Consider the following 20,863-nt stretch of genomic DNA (forward strand, 5'->3'; position numbering starts at 1 on the left):
TTGCCAAAAGGCAAATTCCTATGATTAAGCATATTATTCATTGATGCCTTTCCTGCCAGATGAATATGGAAAAAGGCCTAGCCCTGAATTCTGCATTAATTTGAAGATGGGCTGTGCCTTCATCTTTCTTCCTAGTTGTCATGGTACTAGTGCAGAGTAGAAGAAATGCCTTCTTTTTCCTCCCCTTTCTACACTGTGTTCCAACTACCACTGCAAAAGTCATTTGTTTTCTCCTTGAAGTAGGTGTACTCAGCTTGAAATTGTTCTCTCCTCAGCTTCTTTTACAGCCAGTATCTGTCCAGATTGAAATCAAATGCTCCATCCAGTGATGAGGCTGCCTGATGTGCTCTCCCTGGCCAAAGTGAAAAAGTATACATCTAGTTATCCAATATTGCAGCGCTCAGGAAAACATGCTGTAAAATGTGTAAATAGGAAATTCTGAGGAGCAAGGTGAATTCTAAGCACTGTGTTCCTCTGGACCTTGCATGTCTTGTGTGAGCTACACAGAGCTCAGAGGGGATTAATTTCCCCAAACACTTATCTGGAAATAGATATCCACAGTGTGCAAGAGGACACTACAGAACCTGCTGTTAAAACCGTGCTGAAAAACATCACAGTTGTTACCTGCTATAAATTTGCCTTTTGGTAAACATTACCCCTTGCACTGAAGCAACTCTGACACCAAGGGTAGAAAGCCCAGGAAGGCACCCATGTGGGGCAGAGAAACTTGTAACAGGAAGAGCACCCCATGCTGTGCTGAGTGAGAGCCCAAACTCACACACAGATCTCAGCTCACGCTTCTTTTTGGGTGGCTTAATAGCTCAGCTGTGCTCTTTAGAAACACAGCAAAGCAGACAACTGTCTAAACAGTGTCTGCTGTAGCAGCCCACTTTGACCTGGTGGAAAACACCACGTGTTTCATACCAGCCCTGACTTTTGCTGCGAAGGCCCTTGCTTTCATCTGAGAGTGAGTTTATAAGAGTAAGGCAATGAATCCTACAGCTGCTGTGTTCCCTGTTGCAGGAACTGTAGATACAGCCTAAAAGAAAGAATTCTGCACAGGTGATATTATTCCCCTCTAAATTAAAACACGGAAACCCCTTATTGCTTTCTCTGGAGATGAAGAAATCAATCAGCAATCCTTGACCTCCAAGAACAGAAATGTATGAAACTGTTTCCTTTGCTTTAATCTACAGGGCATTCTGCTCTTGCTTCTTTTGTGCAGTTTTCTCCTGGTCCAAAATCTCATAACCCTGATTTAGGTGCTAATATGCTGCAGTGAGTTCCAAACCCCAGGCAGCTTCATCATCTCCAAGCTGTGCAGGCTTAAACTCTTAACCTGTCATAATACCATGATTAAGGCCCATCATACATTTGAACACTTTGAAAGCCCATGTCTGCTTCCTCACCAAACACTCTCACTCTCCAGTGAAAGGCAAAATCAATTGCTCCCCACAGGAAACAGAGGGAAGCCAAATGGGTATTTTCCATGGCCATTTACAGCATTATAGCCCAGCTCCCTGACCAGGTTTATTCTAAACTTCTACTGTTCACAGTCTTGCTGGTCTTTGTGGAGGAAACAGAATAATAATCTCCTCCACACTGCTGATATTCCCAAGTGACTTTAAAGGACCATAAACTTACATTGTAGTATTAAACATGTCTATGACTTTTAGATCACAATGTAGCACTTTGCACTACTCTGTAAGTCATAGGTCTTCCCAATACATTATTTGTCATGTGGGTACTCCTAAGACAGCCCCATTTCTAACAGTAGTCATAAGGATTGAATAACTGCATGGTGCCTAGTTTAAGAAGGTAAATGATGGTGAGCCACGAGCCCATGAAATCTCAGTGCTACAGGTAGCACTGCCCTGCTCACGGAAAGGATTTCTTGTTTTGTGCCATTCAGTCTCAGAGGGTGTATTCATATGTGTGTTAGTTGCCTCCTACTTCCCTTTAGAGTAGAATAAAAGTTAAACTGGATGCTCAAAGCCAGAAAAAAGCTTAAATCAAATCGAAACAGGAAAGCTATGCTTCTGCACTAAGCACAGATGGTGGATATGCTAAAACAGTGTTTAGAGCAGCCAAACAAAAATACCTGCATATGTAAAAAGCCTCTTTTTTTTCCAGTTCACATATCAGTCTGATGTCTATCTTGCCTTCAGTGATCAGGAAGAAAAGAGCTCCTATTGTTTAGTGACATTTCCGAGTATTTATAGTTCTCTGGTTGTAACCTTTTGTTTGTTAGACAGCAGAGTTTGCACAGTATGTTGAGTGTGTCATTAAACATTTGCCTGAAGATCTGAGTGTTAGCATCAATGACAGAGTTTCCTAAATATGTCACATTTTCTTTGGCTGTCATGAAAAATTATAGCTACTGTGACTCACACTTTAATAGCAGCTATTTGTGATATTTTAACCTAATGTACAGCCCCAGAGGAGAAACAAGAGACACAATAAAGCATCTGCCACTGACTTGCTTGAACTGAGGGATTCCAAGCATTATTAGGATGCCAAATTAAAGAGAAAAGGCTCTTGTGTCAAATGTCAAAGGGTCTTGGTGTTTGTTAACTTTACTGTAATTTATGTCTTATCTCTGAAAGCATATAAAGAAAAGAAATATTCCTTTCCTCTCTATTGTCTCTTTCTCTGCACTTATCTGCTTAGTTCTTGTGAAAGAAAGGGTTAAATACTTTTTTTAAAACCTACACAATTAATCATTACACTTTTTAACAGTTAAATACTTAATGGAAATATTTATTACGTCCTACTGTATCTTATTTTTTCAATGTAAATTTTAAAAGGTTAAAAAGACAATTGAACCATATGGGTGTTTTAGGTGCCAAATGGAAAAAAGACATTTGTGATGTATTTCTCCATATTTTCTCTTAAACATATTGCTATTTTCTACAAGAGAAAGCCAAAGAAATGAATTTTTCAGGTGTCTGTAACATGAAAACTGTTCTTTTCCTGTTTAACTGCAATCTTTCCCTATTTCTGTCAAAACTTCTTCTGCCATCCTTACATACATCAGGAAACTTATTCATGTCATAATTTGTCCATATGTGAAATGAGAACAGAAACACTTGCCTCCTTCTAAGTTAAATTCAGAGTTATTTGAGAATTTTTTAAGAACTTGAAGAGAAGATGAAATAGTGCCCAAGTGCACAAATTGGTTTCTATAAATTCAGAGATTTAACCCATACAATTAGGATGACAATGCCAAAAGCTGAGCCCCAGAGGAAACACAAACAATTGTCACTGATAGAAGCCAGCTAACAGATTTTCCCATGATGGAGCTTTTGAAATCTATTCTAAGAGCAAAGATTAATACATCATTCTGCACCAATATAATCAGCCACTTAGAAATCTTCACCCTGCACTAAAGGAACCCTTTAGGCTTTATAACAAAGGACAAAACTCTGCAGTCCTGTGTGTGGCTTCACTGTATATCATTTGATTACCTCACAGGAAAAAAAAATCCATGAAAAAAATCCATGAAATGTGATGTTGTTTTTGCTTGTCCTCACAGACATTCAGTAAATCAGGCCACTCTACAGCAGCAATGTGCACATTTCAACATAAAAACCTGATATCACCTAAGCAGCTTTGTGAAATATGTTCTCAATAAACAGGACTGAAAAGTGAAGTTGTTATATGAATTAAAGAACAAAACATTCTTAAGGAAACTTTGATTCCCCTTTCAGAATTTATTGTCCAACATATTGCATCTGTGAGGCTGACACCTGCAAATTTATAAGATTTTATCAGAAATTTGTTGATTGCACCATTTAAGCAAGGCAAACCTAATCATTATTTTCAGGAAACCAAAAGTCTGACTGACATCATCTCTCTGAATTTCCATTGACTGCACTGACCCCTCCGAAACAAGTCTCGTGTTTCTGTCAGATGTATTTGCACAAGTACATCCATCACTGTGTGCCTTAACTTTGCATCGTAATGCAGCCCTAGATCCTTCCTTGCAGAAACACCAACATGCATTTCTGACCAGTAACATATAGTTGGGTAAGAGATATCACACACTACTTTTTGTAAGAAGTTCATGAAGACAGAGCAAAAGTTTTTTATAATAGTTTGACCACAAGGAGCATGCATGAATGTTGCATTCCTCTCCTCAAAATTTAAATGAAATTGTTTACTTGAACAGATGGATTGCAGCTGTCATACATTGTTATAAGATCAGAGACAGAACTAAGACTTGGAATCCTACAAAGATTATCCTTTCAAATGAAGATTGCAAGAAAGGAAAGAGTACAATCTCAGTGACAGTTCTCTTCAAAACAGGTTTTTCAACACTTTATAAAAGGATGAGGATCAGGAATTCAACAACCAAACCTAATGGACACAAACTGAACACACAGTCCAGAAAACCAGAAGCTGTCCTTGTGTAGGACCACACTTTTTCTCTCAGTCCCATGAGAAGTCACATTAGCAGTTACATCTGCAATGCAATCTCTCACTGGTTATGGCTTGGACTAGGATCCCACCCATGAAAAAGTCTACAAAGGTTCTTCAGAAGACACCATCAGTGTGGTCTTGCACTTGCACAGCAGTACATCCACCTCACTGGGATTCAGACAGTTTAGAAGCAAAGACCATCTAGGCTCTAGTCCATAGACCAGTAGCAAAGCATAATTTCAGTGTGAGTTATTATTGATCCAAAATTTCCTGTGAATTGGATATTTCCCTGTCTAGAATGAAGAGACTTAGCACAACACTCAGAACATTCTACAAACTGTGCTTTTGCTTTTATAACACATTCAACCATAGTGAGAAGGTATATGTGGAGGTAAGCTAAATTGTTACTGAAGGACAGAGGAAGGGGGAGAAGGAGGGAGGGAGGTTACAGAAGGAAAAGCAATCTACAAGGTGGAAGGAAACATAAACCATCCTGATTTATACTTTTTCTCCACCCCTTCTGTTGATTGCTTTTCCTGCTAGAGACACATCTTTTCTCTTCTTCTACGAGGTGTGATGTGAACTGATTTACACTGCCTTTCCAACACAGAGTTAACCCACCCTCCTATTCAAGAAAAAAACATTAAAAAATTAATAAAGTGTACCTTGTTCAGCTAGCTTTATTTGTCCTCACTGGCTGGGTTTTTTTTATTTCATGAAAATCACCTATGTTGGTAATACATAAAACACCACCTAGCTTGTTGCTTTAACTAGTAATAGTAATACGTATGCCATATTTGCTTAAGTGAACCACACAGCAGTAGGTACTTGGCAAACGTCAAATGTAAATGAGCCTTGGATTATTCTGTATATCTGCTGTGCAATGGGTAAATACGTATAACACACAGAGGTCAGTTTATACCTTATTTAACAACCCTGACGGTATAAATTGCTATTCTTTCTTGCAGAAGCTGCTCAATGGGTGGGGGACTGAAACTGGTCTCACAAAGTTGTCCCACCCTTGCCACCACATGGTGTTAGGGTGAGTCTGAAGGCAGTTATATGGGAAAACCCAGAAACTTACAGGGAACAGTGTCGAGTTCCCCTCTCAAAAGCTCTGTGATCCACAGTGCAGTCATGTGGGCAGGAAAAGCACCCAGGTGGTCATGGCCTGGATGTAGAATGAATCAAAACCTGTAGGAGGTCATTTTTTTAATGTGACATTCACTCTCATGTTTGAAACACTGTTTTCCTTTGTAACAGACAGTTTAATAAAACTTCATGTAAAAACTTCAACATTACAAGTAATGACTGCTTCTGACTTATGTGAGAAGGAAGTTTCCAAATTTAAAGACAAAACATTGTAAAATTCCACAAGGATCACGTCTGAAAAATTATGCAAAGTAGGACAAAAAAAGCATTCTCATCTTTTCAACCAAACTTTTCTGAAAAATTCTTCAGTTGCATATTAACTTTTTAATACAGCACCAACATTTGAGAAGCCGAGGTGTTATGAAAGGCAACCCACAGTGAGTCAGTGTTTCCAGTAGTGAATTACAATGGGATTAGTTTCTCCACCAGTTCCTTTGAGGTTTCAGATCTGACAGTAGATGTGAAGCATAGGACACGAACCTGCAGCTCCTATTTTTGTGGTACTGGAAACAGCAGTTTCCCCTTAGCACTGATGAAGCTGCCAGGTTGAGGTATCTTTTAGCCCTACTGCTCCAGGTAGTGATGCAGTGGCTTTCCTGACTTAGCTTCCTGCTTGCAGACCACCTACATTGGACCTTGCCACTTTTTGATCTTCTGAGGCCTTGTGTTTATATCAGAGCCTCTGCCTGCTGCTGGTGGTAGAAGAAGAAAGGATCTAGACGGCTCTTATTTCTGTCACAGTAAGTACAGCAGAATTTTTTCACATCACCTCCTATGTCCTGTTGGCCTTTAAGTGTGAGGTCCTTTTGGGCAGTAGTCTGCATTACAGAGACTTAATAAAGCACCTGGTTGACAGAGCTGCACTGTCTGCTGGGGGCCTCCAGGAATACTAAAGCTTAAGAGCACAAAGAAACAAAGACAGCTTTTCAAAGGTCTCTCTCTACGGCCTCCACCAAAGTGACCTGTCAGGTCTTCATCTCAACCTGACATTTTGACAGTGTTCTTCAAGTAAGAACTGAGAAGACTGGATTTTGTCAGAACTTGACTTGAAAGAATTTTCAACAGTTCCATTTCTTATTTATTCCCCTCTGGAAAGAAAAGTTTTACATGTGAGAATCTCATGAAGCAGAAAATCCAGCTTTTATATGGCATTCCCTCTTGGTTACAGAGGATACTAGAGTGACTGAGTCTATATGACGGCCTCAACATGATTTGTGTTTAGAAGAGGGCTGCTCACACTCCCTGCAGGAAAGTTGTGTCATTTCTTAGGCCATCTTTATCTAGATGACATATTAAAAAATAAGTTGCATTCTGAGCCTGCATAAAACTTCCACCATCACCTTCTAGCACTAGCAGCATTATTTTTAATACAAAACAGACCACTCAGCTGGGGTCTTAGGTAAGTGATACAGTATGAAGTAAATAATGTAACATTTCTTTTGTATACTACATTATAGCATAAGATATTAGAAATGATACTCTGGCACAGTAGCGCTGACACCTTTGAAAATGGTTTTGTGCTGGCTCAATCACCATATTTGCCTTCCATGGAAGAAAAATATTGTGAAGCCACTCAGGAGGAAATGAGTTCTGGAGGTAGTTAATCACTTGTGCAAGTGCAAGGTGTGGGATGCGAGATAGGATTCGCAGGCAGCAAACAGCAGGCAAGACACTGAGAGAATGTATATTCCGAGTGCCATTAATTTGCATTGAGTACACGGGGCTAGAAGAAGTGGTCTGGTTAATTAAACCATATCACTGAAATGGATTCAAAAGATTTTTAGTTTAGCATTAAAAGCAGCTTTAGCCTACATTCCACATGGGTTACATTGAGATAATTTATTCTGTATCTGAAGAAGTGGAGATATAGATTATGCAGTAACACTGGCTTTGTAGAGCAGAGTTGCTTGTGAAAACATTCCTCAATATCTGTATGCCATTCCTCTCACTTCACTCATTTGAAAATATCAGTACAGACAAAAAATTAAAGGATTATATTGATGGAAGGCTCATTGTTGCAAGAGACAAAAGTGAAGTGGCCTACTGGAAATTTACAGTAGCTTTTCACCTCCAAGCATCTGTAACAAAACCAATGGAGTTTGATCCTGTCTATTTATTCCTTTTTGTTCACCCAGTACATCACAATACAAGCCAGTAGGAGCAGCTCTTAAAATATTAGCAGTGATGCATGTCTGTGTTGACAAACACTGATGAGCCAGGTAGAAGAAGTCAGACTAAAATAACATCTGTTTGATCAGCATCTGTCTCTATTCCCTTTTATTATCTTCATCACATTCCCCAAAAAATAAAATGGGTGTTATTTGTGTAGATAATACATAAGGGAAAGGAGTCCACTATATTCACAGATGGTAGTCCTTCATCTCAAATTAAAATTATCATCTTTTTGTAGCCCAAAATTTGCTTAAATGAAAGCAATAAAGCCCACAAGAGTGCGAGGAACAACCTTACTGTAGTATGACTACCCTATTTTCTTAGACAATGAAAAATTATCTTTAATTTAAATATTTTTTAAATTTTAATTTCATCTGAGGTTTTACCATCTGTGTGTCTACTGAACTCCTCCCTGTGCTCTTAGTAAAGTTCTTAGTTTCTCGACTTGGGATCTAGAAATAAGGCAGGCTGGAGAGATGTTCAGCAGAGCTGATCAAAATTGACTTTAAAAGAAAATTTTAATACCTGGAAAGTTACAGAGCTATTCAATGTGAAGTGTATACACTCAAACTTTCTATTTTCTGAAATATTCCATTAAAGAAGAATAAATAACAGAAGTACACTAGAAAAGTTGTCAATGATTCCAAGAATTTTTAGAGAAGAATATGGCTCACTGAAAGCGCTACTGAGTATCTAAAAGCTTGAGCTTACAGTCAGATTTATGATCAACAGAATGATCATCTTTACAGTCCCCAGAACAGTTCTGCTCCTGTGACCTGGAAGCATTTAAGACAAGAAAATTAATCTTGTAAGGGTTTATAGGACCAGCTCCTGAGAAACCATAGTCATAGAAGAACTGAAGGTATCCAAACCACACAATGCAAAGACAGCTAATTTTGTACTTAAGTAAAACCCCTGTATGAAAGTGTTTTCTACTTCTGTTATTCAGTGTGTGGGGCAGTACAGACACAAGAAGGAATTAGGTATTGGTATTGAAAGTGCCTGTTACAGAGAGTTTGCTTTGTGTCCTATTCCTAAACAAAACAACTGCAAGCACAGAGAGCAATGGACACCCAGCAAGTCACACAAAATTGAAGTCTGAGAATTTTTAGTAATCATATCAAATGTTTATCACCCTCAACACTTCCTGCCTCCTAGCCTTTCAGCTTTCTTCATTTTCACCAGTTATATTCCTACTTCCTTTGTGATCAACATGATATACAAATTACAAGCTAGAAAAATCATGGTATCAATATGTCAAACGAGGTTCCTGAACAGGATATGACAAAACAGTTGGTGAAAATGGAATATTGTGAAAGAAATGGTCATTCAGATCAGAGCTCAAAAAGAGGTGAATAAAACAATGATTTAAAATAAATATTTTAAATTTCTATCTATCAACCTCTCCCAAAAGTATGCATTGCTTTTCAATATGCAGTTCCAACACACAATTTCAATGCACATAAAGTTCCTAATAAGAAGCCACATACTAATAAGAGACAAGTAAATTCAGATGCAAGCTAGCTGACAGGCCACAAAATGCAAAACACCAAGAAAATAAGCATCTATTTTGCCTCTCTTTGTAATGTCTCCTTCATTTGGTTTTAGTATCCTGCAATAGACAATAAAATGGATACCTACAAAACTGACTGCAGATAGGTGAAGTATCATTAATTAAGAGATAATACCCCTTGAAATCAGACATTGCCAGCAGTTTTCAGTTATGATCCAATAATATTTTAACTAGCAAGTCATTAATAGTGGTAATAACCAATTCTAAGGGATTATTGCTTGAATAAACTATTTTTAATGATTTTAAATATTCTGAAAAGCTTGGTCTGTTTTAACTTTAAATTTTGTTCCTTTTTAATGCCTCTGTAGGAATAGCTATTTCTATTCACACTGAAATAGAAGCATTTCCACAAGCACATAACACAATCTTGCATGGATTTTGCTCACAATGTGTAAGGCAAAAGGTCTCTCCTGCCTGTATTATTGTATCTGTGATGCTGATAGCCAGTCATGGCTTCTGTCACCTGCTTTCTTTTTTTTCTGATGACTGCTGTATAGCTTGCCTTGATCAGGGAGACCAAGATACTTCGGTCATAGCCTCTAATCCAACCTCTTGCATCAAACTGTGGCTCTCTTTTGATTTAGCTGGGTATGCACAATTACTCTCAGATGAGCTTCTGAGGGGCAAAGAGATATAGTTTACTCCAGGCAACATTATTTTTGTGCCTGTACAAAAATAAGCCTAATATTTAGACTCTGTCCCTCTGTATCTATTAAAATACTGGAATTTATTTTACAGGTATCTCCCAAACAAAGTTAAATCATATAACTCTGGAGAAATAAGTTGACACAAAAATGTATATTTCATGAGAATAGTCCCAGGTCTATATCATGTTCATACGAATATAGCTAGAGATAGGAAAGACAGATAAGAAAGATAAGACATAAAGAGCCTCTTACCCCTCTGGAAAGCAGAGATCACTTTCCCTCAGGAGACAGTATTTCCCAACTTTGATCCTATCAGGCTAGCCAGGAAGGAAATGGTATCTGTTTTATGACACTCCCAAATTCCCTATCTCTAAACCTCTACTGGAAATATAGTTTTAAGCAATCAACCCTTTCCTTGATTCAACAAAGGTATCAAAAACGCCACAGACAAAATCTTGGCCTCTCTACTTGTATTGTAGGCAAAAGGAACAGGATCTAACACTGTCCAGGAGCAGGCAGATAGCATCAAGGCAAAGAGCATCAGATTTTCTCACATTTTCCTATTTTCATTTTCTCAGCCTCATTAAATTATAGTCTGGCTTTATATTTTATTCAATATATATACAGGAGTTAAGTCTTTGTAACAGTTTTCTGTTTCCAGAGACACAACAATGTCTCCTTTCCAATTTGACACTATTTTGCATTGTCAAGAACAGCAAATCTTCTGGTGGGCAGGTGTTCTATTGAGGCTCTATCCCACAATGTTTTAGCACTAGATGTCTCCTGTGTTGGCCCTGGCAATTCCTGAGGGTGGAAATGCTGTCAAACAGAACCCAGCAGCACTGTGAGAGGGACTTTGCTGAGGAATCAGTCGAATAATCTCAGTCACTTCAGCATCTCATTGTGGATGATTTCACACAAAAATGTGAGAATGCATGAGGTCTCTTCCACAAATAATGAATATACAATCAATTGGCACCATCTGCCCCTCAAAGCACTGCTTGTGTGCATTATAAATGTACTATCCAAGAAAATAAAAGCACGAATGATCCAGTATATTTGATCTTTTGAAACGGAATTGACATTGAATACAAACAGTGCAAATACCTCCACCAGTCCTTTTCATGATTCCTCAGAAGCTTAGGTAATTGCAATGTCTGCCAGGAAAATCCACAACTTTATTGTGTTCAGGCTTTGATGCTTTGCTTTTTCCTAAAGATACATCAGTAACCCAGATCTTACAGGTTCAGACAGTTCCCATGCTCTGTATTTGTTCCCAATTATCATAGCATGCCTCTCTCTGATTCTTTCTCTAGCTGTCCTTTTTAAGAATGCTTTTTGCAAAGATAATAGTTTCGTTTTCATACAGAAAAGAAATCATTCATAGAAACACTTTCATAGATAACAGACAATGTATGAGAGGTTTATAAATTAAGTAATAGCAGTCAGTATAGCTATCTGGTAATTATTACACCGTGGGGAAAGGGTGATTTAAGACCCTGGTAACATGACAAGGAATCTCACTTTAAGTCTGTTCCTCCAAGTCAATAGAGACTAAAGGATATTACCTCCTCCTGTTTGGACAAGCTGTTTGGTGGCTTGCAAGGAAGTGTTGACAGGCAGTCAGTGGCAGACTTACATGCATAGCAGTGGAAAAAAATACAGAAGAATTCCTTCATTCTTCCCTCTTCTACTAGGAAATACCACAGCTCATCCTGTTCCCATGCATCTGGTTTTCTGTTTTTTTAAAAGGAAATACTTTATGGCAAAAAGCCTTTGCTTTCAAACCTAAAAACTTTATCACTGAGAAGAAGCCATGGTTTCTGGACAGGTAAGTAGAAGCCCACACTTGGCACTTGTCATAGCACTGTCCATGGTTTCACCCCATGGTCCCGTGTATGTCTCATTGGAATGCTAATCCAAGACTGAGAAAGCCACCATCATATAGAATAAATATAGATGGCAACACAGCAAACACAACAAAATACAGAATGGGATAGCCTCACTGCTAGAGTTCATTCCTCCAGGTTATGGTGAAGCTGGGAATGTGTGGGGGGAAACATGTTAGGCTCCAAAAGCAATTGCATTGAACTTAAACCTGTTGCACGGGGGGGACAGAAACCAGCAAAGTGAGGCTAACAGCGAAGTTCGGCTTCTCTCCTTTCCAGTTTTTTTCTGGGTAGAAGCGGATCTTAGTTGCCATGGCTGCCAAGAGCCAGTGATGCAACTCACTAAGAATAACTCTCACTGCTCAGAACGATACAGATCTTACAGATCGAGCAAAAATGAAGTCATTCTTTTGTTATTTACCCACTTTCTGCCTCCTCCTCCAGAAATATTCCCAAAATGGAAGCAGGACTTTAAAGCAGAGGATATTTTTGTGATGATTTACACCTGACCTCTATCAGACACACCCTTAGATTTGCAGTCTCCCTTGCACAGACCCCTAGAAACAGGACAAAAATCTATGACAGATACTTGCGACCCACTCTGAGGTCTAGCCCCCAGAAGTCATTTTCAACTCACCATATCCATTAAGTTTAGTCAGAAAAAGCATTACATGTTTGATGGGAAAGGATCAGGATTTACCTCAGGAACAAAAAGGGTGGTAAGTAGGGATGAATAAGAAATAAGATTTGAAATGCATATGTGATACAGTGAATCTTGTCCTGTATCAATCTGCTCAAGGCCACTTTTGCACAGCAACACAACAGCAATGCTAAACACTAGCTGTCCCTGCAAGATATGTTGAGATCTGAAAAGACCTGTCTGTTGCTGTAACATGTTCTCATCATGAGCTTCTCTGTGAGACTGCATAGCTGGGGCATTCAGTGCATAGCTGTGAAGTAAACAGAATTTCTAATTTTCCTTTTAGCTCACCTTTACTATGATGTTGTCAACTGGAAATGAAGAAGGAAGGAGGCAATGAAGCAAGAATATTCAACCACAGCTGAGAACAGAAGAAGCTGGGATAAATGTCAGCTACAGGTACCGAGGAAATGAAAGGAACATTTACAAATATGTCAATGAAAAATAAAAAGGAGGGAAGAAAGCAAGAAAGAAAAAGCTATTTTAAAAATAACCAGGCACAAAAACGTCTAGAGACTGTAATATACTGCTGGGGTTTAATCTGTTTTTCACATCAGAATAATAGATAGGAAAGCTAAAGAGCTACATAGGCATAAAATTCTGCAGGCTTTTTGTACTTTCTACCAGTCGTGAGTATTTGGTTAATGCAGAAGTCTGCACCACAGTTAGAGGGTGACTGTGGGACTGAATATTTTGGAGAAAGTGCCTAGAAATCTATCTCTGCATAATTTTAATGTAATCCCTAAGTAAATTGCCTTTCTTAAAACTTCTCTTACTAGGAAAGGGAAGACATTAGTTACTTACATTAGGAGTTTGGGACTAGATGGTATGTTCATGGTCCTTTCCAATCCATGATTCTACGTTTTAATGATTTTATGACACAGATTCATTTTGTAGAGGAGATTGTGTGATGTGCAGAGGGCATGGGTATAGGCTGGGGCTTTGCAGAAATCTGGATATATTTTGCTGAAGATGTAAATTAGTGACTCATCTTCTAGATCACCCATCCTTTTTTCTGGCTTCCATCCCAATTTCTTCTTTCTTTTGTGCTTCCCACAGCTTTAAAATTGTGTGATCCTACTACTGGTAACTGGAGCAGAAGCAGTTCTCATTGCTGATCAGTACTCATGCCACTATACACTTATTACTCATTCTCTCTTTTCCTTCTATTATTGGCCTAACTATCTGGTATATATCTGTTGAGATAAAAAGTTGCTAAGTACCTATTAACCTTGCATAAAGCCTTCTTTGAAAGACACATCTTATGCAAGAGGGAAAAAAAAACCCAAACATTTTCCCACTCAGTCTTTTGCCATAACCTCTACGAACCTTCTGAAGACAGTATCTGTAAAAAGTTTATTCTGCCAGTGAATTCCCATGTATGCTTGGATTCTGTGCTGCTTAGTGAGATGACTTTTCAGTTGTGGTAGCAAACTTGTAAATGTAAGCAAAGTCACATGCAAATAAGGAATTTCTTCCAGCTGTCTACCTCTTGTGTGTAGCAATGTCAAGATGCCTATTCTGGAAGAATGAGTGTACAGATGATGTGGGGTACCCTTAACGTGGTCTACTTGAATCTACACTAAAACCTCCCTTCTATACATAAGGGGAAAATACCCCCCAGCCTTAGCAAAACCAGTAAGAAGTCAAAACTTGGTTAATTGCCACTGGTTTCAAGACAAGAGTTGCACTACTGTGATCTAATGTAAGTATTACATGAGAGCTGGGTAGGAGACCCATGAGATTTAACTCATGACTGCATTCTGTGATATTTCCTAAATTTCTGGATATCTGAGGTACGGTCTAAATCACAGATATGGATTTTGGTGAAGCAGTTAAACAGCAAATTAACATATGGACTAGATTTATGTGGAAGTCCACAAAGGAGAGAGTACTGCCAGTCACTGCAATCCAGAGAGCTTGAGGGGCAGTGGAACGGGGCATGGATGTGAAGGGGGAAGTGCAGAGCCACTGAGACCTAAAGTAGGACGAATATTTACTTTAGTACCTTTATTAACAGTTATGAAGATTGCAAAATAAAGCCACATTCATTAAATTTGTAGATGATGTTAAATTGGGAGATATTATACAAGTCAGGATCAAGAAATATAATATAAAGCAGCTCAGAGAAATACAGGCTGAGAATAGCAAAATGAGATTCAGCTTGTAAAAATGCAAGCTAATGCATGCCACAAGGGAAGAATAACTTGGGCTGGAGGAAGCCACAAATCCAATAGAAGGCAAAAGCCTCAAGGCGACAGTGGGCAACAAATTACATAGGAGCATTCCCGACAGGATGGGTGCAAAGGGTAGCACAATTGCGGGCCCCAAATGCAGAGGCACTGGCTCATAGTCAGAGAGATTCAAGCCATCAGGTTTTATGCAGGATACCAATTTAGCTTCAAGACAAATATACGTGACAACCCCCTAAATCAGATGTATTTGTGAGGTGGAATTCCGACAGATAGCTTCTGGTGTGTAAATTGTCTCTGGTGTTTGGGATACAGAATCTGAGGGCAGGCAAAGTGGAATGAGCTTAGAGACGAGAGTGATTCAAGGATGGTGGAAAGCAACAAACAAAGGACACTTCCATGACCTAACTGTATATGACACTGAAGGAAAGTCCTACAAATGCCTGAAAAAAGTGCAATTATATTCTGCAAAAGAATCACATGTAGTCCTCTTGTCATCTTTATTAAGATGCAAAACCAAAAAAAATTAATATTTCATAGCATAAACTAGTTATAATATCTGGAAGATCTTGTGGAATGTTTTTTGAGTAGAGCTGATGAGCAAGATAACTTTGGAGAAGCAGTCCTACACTGATAGGATGATGATGACAGAAAAAATCTTTTCCTTCTTTAATACCTATATTAAGTTTAGAAGATCTGTGTCACAGCTATGTATTCTGATATTTACTTCTGTGAAGCAAACAGGGATTCAGGAAAATAAAAACACAAGCAGTAAAAGAAGAAGAAACTTCTAAGGAATTGGCATTTAAGTACAGGAACAATGTTTAAAAAAATAAGAAAACACTAAACTAAAAAGCCCCTTATAGACCTCATGTTGTTAACTAAAACTAAAGTGAACCAATGACAATAATAAAAATAAAGATGTTGAATTGCTTCAGAGTTCATTCTTTCTGGAGGAAAATCAGGAAGCTGTGGGGAATGAGATCAAAGATAGATTAATATCCTACATGCCCAAAGGTTGCATATGCCATCTCATAATAGATACTGCAAGAGTGAAAATGACCACTGGGGATAAAAGGAAATTACTGAAACAGAGGACATTCAGAATTATAAATTATGCTATATGGAAAACTGTACGACAAAATCTAGAAGACACTTAATATATGTTCAGTTCAACAACATAGGTTACTACAGAATGCTAAACACAAAAATAAACAAGAGTGTTTACGAAATCCTTAGGTTTCTAACCAAGTTAATCAGGTTCATGACAAGAAAGCAAGATATTTTTTTTCCTGGGTTTTCAAGTGTACTCAGTTTAAGAGTTTCAGTGAAGGTGAACAAATAGTGTGATAAAATTTGTATCCATGAGTGGGTGTGTTCTTGATTTGTCTGACATTATTTATGCCTTGCTTAACTATTTCTGGATTAAGAAGTGGATGGAAACACATCCCATGTTATGAAAAAAATGTCCCCAAGCAAATCTCAGCTGGAAAAACTTATCATAAGCATTTTGTCTCAAATAATCTTGGATGGTGGATTTGAAATTTTAATCTGAAAATCCAAGCCACTAGCATATCTGAACTCGGTGGAATAAGTATGTGAACCTTGAGGTTGATTTTGTGTTATGCATGTGCGTAACTTTACGCCTGACTAGTGGTCCATTGCCTTCAGCTCAGAAGGGAACTCACTGGAGCTCCTGGCAGCAGGTGGAACAGAGCTGAGGAACGCTTCTTTGTCACATCCGAGTAGGTCCCAGCCCCCAGTGAGACCATGCTGCCCCTCCCTGTCCTCAGGCACATTTCACAGTAGGGTAGGGCCTTTCCAAATGCAGTTCATGATCAAAAGCTGACCCTGGGGGAAAACAAATCAAGCTTTTATGTATTTTTCAGATAGTTAGAAGCAGTTCAGGCTTGTTAAACAACGGAAAGAATTTCTGCAGAATTCATCAAATATGAAATAGAATACATGACAATGAAAACATAACTGATTTCTAGAGCTTACTTCATTTTCCCTACTGCTTTCCCTGCAGAATAAGGCAGCAAAGAGCTGCAAGCTACTATACCTTTTGTATATCCTCAGTGAAATATTCACTAAGCTCAGGCAGAAAACCACTGACATTAAGGGGGCTGCAGGGGTGTCAATGAGAGCACCATTATAAGTCAGTGTGTTACACAGTCATCTCAGGGGGACTAATTTGGCGTGCAGGTCTTTATTGCTGCTGATGGTAGGCAAAATGGGGAGAAGCCAAGGCTGACAGTAAAAGCCCACAGTGACTTTGCAGGAATGGCAGATACAAAATCCATCTTTTTGTTTGTAAGCTAGGCCTGTTTGATGAAAAGACAATAAACGTGGAGCTATTTTTACAAAGACACTTTTTTTTCAGAACAGAGATGAATTTAACTATACCTCACACAAAGCTCTTGCCAAAATCTTCTCTCAGTTTTCTGCTCCTGCAGGGAAGCTTTCTGAAGCCAGGCTGTAACTTTTATCTCTCTTGTTATAGCCATGAATTAGGGTCAGTTATAACTAAGAGCTTTAGAGAGCCCACTGCTCCTGCACCAGGATGTGATTTTAAATGGTTTCTAGAGAAAAGATACTGAGATTTATGATTCAGTAGTTTGATTAGAGGATCATTAGCATGGAGGTACACGATGAGACACTGGGGCAGGGTAGAAAGCACATAGAAGAAGGTACTTCTAGAGAAGGTTGCAGCAGGACAGGGAAGAAGACATAGAAACAGGCTGATGTTCTTCACACAGGTGGTACGTGTTCATATATATATCATTAATGTATAAATCCTGATATAGTATAGAGACTTTAAGAGCTCAGATCCTGCAGTGCTGAAGCCCAGCGTGCTCCCATACTCAGCTGTGTGCAAACCTGAACTCAGACTCAGCAGAGATTGCCCACCTATCTCTCTTGCTCTGCTCAGGATTCCCCTGGGAAGAACACAGAAGTATTTGCTTTGCCTTACAGCAGCTGATATGGTATTTGGAAACGAGGAGGAGAAAGACACAAGGTCACAGGAGGAGTCCACTTGGCAAATAAGCATGCCCTTGGGTATCCTATGAAGTACAACCTGTAGATGTTCGTAGGCATTTCAGAAGAGTAGTTATAGAGTCAGTTCCAGAGTTATTTCAGCTGGAAAGTCATAAGGTTTGAAAGATGACTTTGGGCCAGCTATACCCTGGTTCAGAAGGGTATCCCTTTAAAAAGTGGAGAACCTTGGAAACTACAATTTGGCGGACTCCCTATCCAGCCCCATCTTCTTTTCCATAATAAGGAAGGAGGCAGAGAATCCCACAGACAAGCACAATTCAGAGCCTTCAAAAGTAGAGTTTCTCATTAGCTTCAAGAGAATCAAGTGCTTTAAGACCGTCTGAGATTACGAAGAGTTCTGTTTATCATTCTAATCTTATGGATAAATCTACGTGCAAAATTCCAACACAAGTGCACTTAATGATGCCATGTAAATATGACCTATGCATTAATATAATTCAGCAAGGGAGGGACAAGTCCTAAGGAAGGAGGATGTGATACTGTTTTCTCAGTTGTTACAATTGCTCTTTCTTTTGGTTTCCCTGTTATAATTATGAAGATTACTTTTTTTATTGATACTCCTTATTGTATGCATCTGGAAACAGGAAAAAAATTAATGTCATGCTCTCCAAGTAAAAGTGCAGAGAAGTTGTTGGAAATAATGATGGAAAAGTGTTTCTGTTTCTTGGGTGTTTTCCTATGGCAGTACTAGGCCACATTGGATTGCACTTGGACCCATAAAAGTAGCTTATGAAGTAAGATAATTCATTAAAACGTGGGCAGTGGGAGGGAGAAGATGAGAGAGAAAAAATCCTGTTCATTCAAATTTGAAAATTACTTTTTCCTTTTAACAGGATGACACACCGGAATGAAGATCAATCACAGTCTTCTTTACGGGTAAATTTCCACCTTAATGAAGTGGGTTCATCATCATATTGTTACAACAATCCTTCATTTTTACCCACCGTTCCACTCCTTTTTTGACTTTTGATTGAAAGGATCATGCTGCAGTGTCCCACGTGATAACTGTATTAGTTAGGGTAAGTAGCTGATCTATTACCACAGGATAATGCAGTCTGAAGGCAGTTTAATAGGGGCTGGCAGATTTCAATATTATTAGAGGGTCATAGAGTGTCTGACATTTCAATTTGTTACCAGACCACTCATATCACTAGGGCAATCATTAAACATAGACTCTAATAAGGTTTCTGCTTTGTAGGGTCATGCATTATTGACAAGGAGAAAAGAAATAAATACCTTCCCAGGGGCAGCCTCAGTATGTAATACAGTAAAAATCATCTGAGTCTGGAACCATATTTTCTAGATTTGCTGGCAAACCAAGCATTACATTTTCAAATTGAACCAAATGAAGGACTACAGATAAAAACATGAATACTTAAGTTTTGTCTTTACATACTATCAGAACACTCATTATAATCACATACATTTTAAAAAAATTGACAATTAGGTTGAGTTGGCTTATTTTACCACTATGATGGGAGCTAATAATGCACTTGTGTTGTCTTCAGCTTTATGAGGTCTTTACACCTGGGACAAACTTTGCATATTATAACTAATCATCATATATCAGATAGCTCCAGTAGCTATCTAACATATGAGCCATCTTCACCTTTCAACTAGGTAGGCCTGTGATTTAGCTTGGAAACAAAAGGAATACATTCATCATAAGGCTTATTTATGTTTTCCTCCTCAGATTAATGTTTATTTGGGTTATGCTTTAAAGTCCCTTTTTTAATTTCCCACATCTTTTAAAAATTAACTGTGTTGTACTTTAAACACAAATTGAGAAAAAGGGAAAAAGTAGTTTGGAAGAAGGTGAAAGATATTGTTAAAACCACAACTAAAAGTATTTGGACAGAGCTATTTAATTCTGGAAATTCCTTTTGGAGAAAAATTAATTTGTGTGATTTTTTTTCTCAGTTTCTTGGGAATAAGTATAAATTACACAGAAAATAGGGTTGTTAGGATGTACTACAGCATTTGGTGAAGAACGAGCAGTGTTGCACCAATGGATACGAGCCAGAAAGGGACTAATCCTGCAACTGCATACTGTCTTAAGTAGTCCCATTGGCCTGATCAGAATCCATTCAGAACAACAGAACTTTTAACCTGATTTCTGAATCAGATGGATTGGGCCCAAAAGAACATTTCAAGAGAGAATCAAGCTCAAGAAGAAATGAGCTATTTTCATTTACTGATAAAACAGATGGGCTGGAGCATCCATGGTGATAGCAAATTAATTTACAAAATTTCTTCCAGATTTAATAATATAAAGCTTTATTAATAACTCAGGTAAAAAACCACATCTCCCACAATTCAGTAAAGCCATCCTTTCTTTTTAATTCATGACAAGAGCTTTAATTGGATCAGGAAAGCAACCAGCAGACAAATAAATTGACAATGTAATTCAATTCAGCTAGTGTAGTGAGAAGGAATCTTTACCACCATTTGTTTATTCAACGTCACTTCATTCCTGGGTACCAGCTTAGTCAACTCCAACATGACAGCTTCTCTCCGGCTCATCTTTGGGAGTCCTCCAAAAATAGCCATTTAAATCTTAACAGTGCAGTACCTTGCTCAGTGGAGCAAGTTGTTCTCATCACATTTCTCAGCTCCCTGATCAGGGAGAGTAACATCCATTAAGTCAAGCAAGAGATGCTGAGCTCAGAAACTGTTCTGCCTACAAGCTGCCACAAGATACTGCAGGAGAGGCAGAAAGGGATGACTGTAGCCAAGATGGCTTGAACATATGCAGAAGGACTCTAGGTTAAAGTGTAAATGAGTAAGAGAGACTTCATGGACTGAATGGAGTAAAGAAATTCAGTTATACAGTAAGAAGATTAAAGACTTGTCGAGAACATCTGAGATTGTCCAATTTAAAAGCTGAGAATCCTAAAAGCATTCAGATATGTTGAGGTACTTACTTACAATGTAACAGTGCTGGTAAATATACCACTGTCTTCTATAGCCAGTCTATCACAAGCCTACCTTATATTCAGCTCCTATTTCTGCATAACAGTGTACATTCTATCAGACTCGTGCAATATCAGAAAATA

The 20,863-nt window shown here is 38.5% G+C and overlaps 1 long non-coding RNA gene across 2 annotated transcripts; it reads left to right on the plus strand.

Moving 5' to 3' along the window:
* The first annotated feature begins 6,167 nt into the window (after positions 1 to 6,167).
* Positions 6,168 to 19,878, plus strand: LOC138104626 (uncharacterized). 2 transcript variants are annotated; one of them, XR_011148170.1, is made up of 3 exons: positions 6,168 to 6,314; positions 12,842 to 12,954; positions 18,641 to 19,878. It is a non-coding gene; the product is annotated as an uncharacterized lncRNA (long non-coding RNA). The 2 variants fall into 2 exon arrangements; XR_011148169.1 differs by lacking the exon at positions 18,641 to 19,878 and adding an exon at positions 13,615 to 15,644.
* Positions 19,879 to 20,863: the final 985 nt, after the last annotated feature.

Source organism: Aphelocoma coerulescens, chromosome 1A (assembly GCF_041296385.1).
Source record: "Aphelocoma coerulescens isolate FSJ_1873_10779 chromosome 1A, UR_Acoe_1.0, whole genome shotgun sequence".
Lineage (NCBI taxonomy): Eukaryota > Metazoa > Chordata > Aves > Passeriformes > Corvidae > Aphelocoma > Aphelocoma coerulescens.